The sequence below is a fragment of the Melitaea cinxia genome, chromosome 1 (assembly GCF_905220565.1).
Source record: "Melitaea cinxia chromosome 1, ilMelCinx1.1, whole genome shotgun sequence".
In the NCBI taxonomy this organism is placed as follows: domain Eukaryota; kingdom Metazoa; phylum Arthropoda; class Insecta; order Lepidoptera; family Nymphalidae; genus Melitaea; species Melitaea cinxia.
The window spans coordinates 5,379,778-5,386,039 of record NC_059394.1 but is presented as its reverse complement, the minus strand read 5'-3'; the positions used below and the strand labels follow the sequence as shown (position 1 = coordinate 5,386,039).

Here is a 6,262-nt window from a genome sequence, read left to right as displayed (position 1 = left end):
AGTATTTACATAAAGAATATTTTCGAAAAGGACGTGACCCTGTATTTATACAGCGCCGTCGCTAGATGTTTATTGAAATATTTCATTGTTAATTCTCTGAGCGAAGAGTTCGTTCTGAAGGGGAAGAGATCCGAATGGCGCACTGAATGCGGCATTATTATATTTATTAAAATAACACTGTCCGTTTGAACAGTTTTTATAACTTTAATTCTATACCTTACTTGAAAAAGGTTTCTGAATAGACAAGCAAAGATAAGCCACGGGATAGAATAATTTACACGTAGAGTGACGGGACAAACTGTGATAAATGTTGGCATAGGTCGGTTGAAAAAAATTAAAGATCTATCTTTTGATAACGTTTAAAGATAAGCTCAGCGGGAACGTGAAAAATCATCAGATAGGTAACTGGCAAGGTGAAAAAAAGATTAAATATTTAAATTCAATTTTACAGTAACAAAAATCATTAAGAATATAAAAAAGAAATATACTGCGATAACCATGAATTACTCTTAGATTATCGAATAAATCAGTATCATACGCTTATCGATCTATTCAAGTAAATAATAAAATTTGGGTTATCACCTAAAAAATGTCCAGACGAAATACTATCCTTATCTCGTTTGAGTGTCACGTTACAGCCTCTATTTTTTATTGACCACAGAAACTCAAAACTTCAGGTAAATATCTCCTTACACACGTGTACCAGATGCTGCATCGACAATATTTAAATCACTTTAATTATGTAATATGTGATATAAGGTTTATCTTGCATTATTAATTAATAGTAATTAAAAATAGTTTTACTTGACCATTAGTAATGTTTTGTACATTATTATTATCTCTGGATATATATACATATATATATAAACAAATTCCAAGTTATTCAACAATTACAACTTAGTATAAAAATAATTCTATATATATACACACACATGAGTGTTTGTCTGTATGTCCTTTATAGAATTGCAAACTATACATATGATAATGTCATGATCTTCATCAAGGTGTTATGCATGAGCTTACCAAGGTATCTGAGGCTGCGTGTTGCTATTTATGAATAAAATACACAGCGGTTTTATATAAGAACTTTTAAATTAATCAGATTAGCCTAAGGGACTATCCGTTACCATAACGTAATAATTCTCATAAAACCGATACTAAAACTTTAAACAATAACATTAAACGTTCTATATTCGTTATCATAATGTTTTAATAACTTCAAGAAAAGTAAAGGCTTAAGTAAAGCTAGCATTCGTAACGGCTATTGTTTTGAAAGATTATTACAATCGTGCCCGTTACAATAGCTATAGAAACAAAGATGTTTAGTCTTAAGCATGAAATTGTTTATACATTTTGAATTCGTTTTATAATAAGTCGTAAACTATTTAACGACTTGCAATTTGATTATACGTACCTAAACACAAGTATATACAATTATACATATTAATTAAGCGAACTATCGCTTATCTAAATAGAACTTCAGCAACGACATAAAACTGTATAGATCAATTTGTTTGCTTCATTTCATGTTCGTAAATGTCCTAACCTTGTCCAACGCTTTTAAATTTGTATTAGACTTTATTAGGTTGAAGGGATTAGAAAATGAAACTGAAACTAGTACTGTATTTTCATACAAAGACACACAAGGTAACTTATCAATAAGCGACACTTAATGCTTCTCATCATCATCATCATTCCAGCCTATTGCAGTCCACTGCTGGACATAGGCCTCCACAAGTTCGCGCCAAAAATGCGTGAGCTCATGTGTGTTGCCCATAATCACCACGCTAGGCAGGCGGGTTGGTGACCGCAGGCCCAGGGCTGGCTTTGTCGCACCTAAGACGCGGCTGCCCGTCTTCTGCCTGTGTGTTTCAAAGCCAGCGGTGCAATGCTTCTCGAAGATACATTAACTTAACTTACTACTTCTTCTAACAATAGAATTATAAGGAAATAGACGTATTGTTGAGTTTTTATTAAATTTATTTTTATAATCTAAAACCGAATTATGTAAGTCCTACACTATTTGACAGACTAACTATTTTAATATATATCAATACAAAATGATGTTAGTCTTTAATACATAATATACTTTATGCAAGATATTTTTAAGTACAAAGAACAGAATATAGTTGAATTTATACTTAAAAATATATATTTCGCCAGTTAAAGATTTAAATTGTAATCGAAATAAGATAATTTCGTGTTCGATAGTGTGAGGAAAAACATTTTGGGTGTCGGGTTTATTGGATTGGTCAATAGAATGTTAATAAATGTCATTTGAAATAAATTGCTCCCCGCTCCAACGATCGGACCCGAGTTGTCCCACTCGATACTTTAACAAATTACGATAAAATATCCTAAATATGTTAATTTCTTATAAACTGTCATTCGCTGTGCTTGTTTAGTCAACTTAAAACAAACATTTGTTTAATTTGACTTGAAATTTTGAAATTTTGTTGAGTTTAAAAGAATAGGATAAATTGCTCCTATAGAAAGAATATTATGGCTTTCTAGTGCTTAGGATTTGTCAACGTCACAAGGCCGTGGCCTCATTGACTCCTCGTATTGTTTATTATTATAATTCTAATTTTAACAAGAACAAAAGGCAGATGGTTTTGTCGTTGACAGAGATAGATAGCGGTCTATGCTAGCTACAACGTATTCAGATAAAAACTCAAAAAGCGAACATTACCTGCGTCGGACGGACCCTTTCTGTAAGTGACAGAACTTTGAAACGAGACAATACGAACAATCCAAAATGAATTGAACGTGTTCTAGGAAAAAGTGGCACTATTAAAGTTTTCAGTGTAAAGAAGGAGGTTTTTAGGTGTTGCTTTATTTTTATTTGTACATCAATTTTATATGTACCTATCACTACAGGATTGTACATAGCTATTAGCTCTGCTATAGTGTAGTATTATTTTACTTATAAATTATATTAGTCTACTATAACACTATTAATAGAAAATGATATATGTCTGTTACTCTTTCAAGCAAAAATTACCAGACCGATTGCAATGATACTTATATACTTATACCGATTACATTGAAAGCCAAAATTCAGAACAAAACATGGGTACGTTATTTTTTATCTTGACTTTCGCAGGAAATCGGAATTTACGAGGGTAAAACGCAAGAAGTAACAAATCACATTATATATATGACAAGTAAAACTATACTGTTTTGTACTCGAATTTCCAATGAAGACAAAAACAAACACGACCCATTTTCACCAAAAAAAAAAACTAGCCTACTTAATCTATCTAGTATAATATTACAAATATATTAATAAAATAATATGATACACTATTAATAATCTTAGACGACGTATATTCCGATTTTATCTTGGCATAAAATATCATAGGGTTGAATTTACAAATTAGGGACGTAAACTTTTTTTTTTTTCGTGAGGTAAGCGCCACGGAACATGACGTAGAGGCAGGTTTTGTCACCTACACACAATAAAACTTTAAGCCAGATTGAAGATAACAACAGGAAAAGGTTTTATTTATCCTCTCTTATATATTTAAAATCAATTTCAAATAGGATTAAGTGACAGTACAATTCTTAATTATTTTTGTCCAAATAAACAATATTTTTTGCGTTAGCTAGTTATTGTATAAAAATATACTTATTTAATTATTATTTTATAACGCTATTAATCAAGTGTTATTCAAATAACATTTTATCAATTCATTTCATATCTTTATTACAATCATAGATAAGGACTGCAAGGCTGCATACATTCATTCAAACTTTAGCTTATTTTTTTTTTTCAATGAATTAGGCCTACACTGACAATATTCATAGTTGTACACGTTTATTGTTTGTTATGATTGAATTATGAAGACCAAAATTTCATTTGTGCAAGATATTCGATAACTGAGATAGGGCAAATCAAGAAATTTCCTGCTCAAAATATGGAGCAGCCCGACTGGGGTAGTTCCTCGACCTTACAGAAGACCACAATTAAATAGCACTGTTTTCAAGCAGTGTTGTGTTCCTGTTGGTCAGTAAGGTGACCAGAGCTTCTGCGGGGAAATGGGGATGGGGTCGGCAACGCGCTTGCGATTCTTCTGATGTTGCAGACGTCTTTTAAGCTACGGTGATCGCTTGCCATCAGGTGTGCCGTACGCGTTTGCCGATCTACTTACAATAAAAAAAAAATGAATGAAAAGATCACTTGAGTGTAAAATTTGACATTTAACTTTCGGGAGCAACTTAAAAGTTTTGAAAATTGTACTGTACTTATATAATATATAAAAAAAAATAGTTAATTTGATTACCCCCATATTACTGTCAGAAATAAAATAAAAAACAAAAAATAGGTTTCTTCCTTGCAACATTCTATGAAAATCTATACATGCAAATGGGATTAGATATTAAAGAACATGTTTAACATAATACCAACAACAAAACTAATAATATACTTTGTCTTTCTTATACGGAACTCCTGGTACTAGATTCAAAATTTCTAAACATACCTAGCGAAAACTAGACGGAACCAACAAAGGTGACCTTCGATGATAATCGTATATTATACTAGCTGACCCCGCAAACATTGTTTTGCTTTATATTTTATTAACCCCTTATAGGGGGGCGGGAGGGATTGAGAAGGTTATATCTCCCTTATACCTTAGGGGAATAAAAAATAGATGTTGGCCGATTCTCAGACCTACCCGATATGCTCACAAAATTTCATGAGAATCGGTCAAGCCGTTTCGGAGGAGTTTAACTACAAACACTGCGACACAAGAATTTTATATATTAGATAGAAATGTTTTAACCGTAATACATTTACTTCAAGTGACCTTTCATTATCAATGAGATCCTTAAGCTAACAGAGATGTGACCACAGCACATCTAAAGCAGTAACTTACCGGCGATAAGTACTACAACTTTGGTAGCTTATGAAGTTTACACCTATGTCTTATTTATAATTACTTAATAATGTAGTATTACTTACCCAGTAGTCTCCACACTTCAGCACTACTCAAGTAAACATTGAGATGTGCTAAACACGCCGGTAACAACAGGAGAAACGTGAATAGTTTCATTTTAACAAAAGTTCTGTCTCTCACAATTGCAGATTTGTCCTTAAGCCGAAATGTTTACGAACACAATATTATTTAACTCACATTTTCAACCACCGTCCAACGTTAAGTCACCGATGCAAGATTACACACTCGGATAAAACGTACAAATTCACGAAAAGAACTCAAAAAAAGCACAGACTAGGCTAATAAAAAGCCGAAAATATTCAACTTCATTAAATGGAACTGTTTATACAATAATATCCTCTCAAAATACGCATATAAACAATAATAATCATATCGTTATACGACGTTTCACAGCGACACTACCTCCACATTGCTTTATCTCTCTCAAACTGGTTGCGGGCTGCCAGCTGTCTATATTTTAGTTCGCCTTTTTGGTATACGACACACTCCTATTGGATGTACGTATGTGAGGACCAAACCAACCAAACAAAAAACCAACTACATTATTTATTACTAGATGGCGGTATACGAAGACAAGTTTATTGATAAGTAATTTATTTAAACAATCTTCATTAATTTAAATATCTTAAAATTACATTTGTTTTCTTCTTATGAAGCTATAGAGTATTTTTAAGTATTATTTGTAGATAACAAAAACTAAAAATTAAAAAAAAATAGAAAAATAAAATCACTAGAAAGCGCCATCTGTACGTGGAAGCGATAAATAAGTTTCTTTCATATTCTCTTTCTATGAATTATCAAAAGTTTTCAGTAGATGTCACTAAAGTTCTAAAACCTTTAATTCGTTTTTTAAATAACATTTTTCAACAATATTTTATTTTTAACTGGAACTGGAATACTTACACACTGCACTGTACACATGTAGTGTAATATAAAACTCCAACAAAATATTATAATGAAAAAATTATTTGAGACAATGATATTTATCTTAATTTTACATAATTGAACAGAGTAACAAAACATTTTTTATTTAATTTCTCGTAAACGTAGTTAGATTTTTTTAACAAAAAAATAACCGTCAATTTTTAAATATGAAATAATTTTATAATATAAGGGAATTTTAACCATTATATAGCAATCCTCGGTAGTATAGTGGTAAGTATCCCCGCCTGTCACGCGGGAGACCGGGGTTCGATTCCCCGCCGGGGAGTTCGCTTTTTTTTGCTCTTTTTTAATAATTTTAATTTACTTATTGTAACTAAATTACGTTACTATTTTTATATACATTGATTTATGTATAA

At 31.6% G+C, this 6,262-nt stretch overlaps 1 non-coding gene across 1 annotated transcript; it reads left to right on the top strand.

The window, feature by feature from the left end:
* The first annotated feature begins 6,099 nt into the window (after positions 1–6,099).
* Positions 6,100–6,171, top strand: Trnad-guc. Its single transcript has one exon. It is a non-coding gene; the product is annotated as a tRNA-Asp (tRNA).
* Positions 6,172–6,262: the final 91 nt, after the last annotated feature.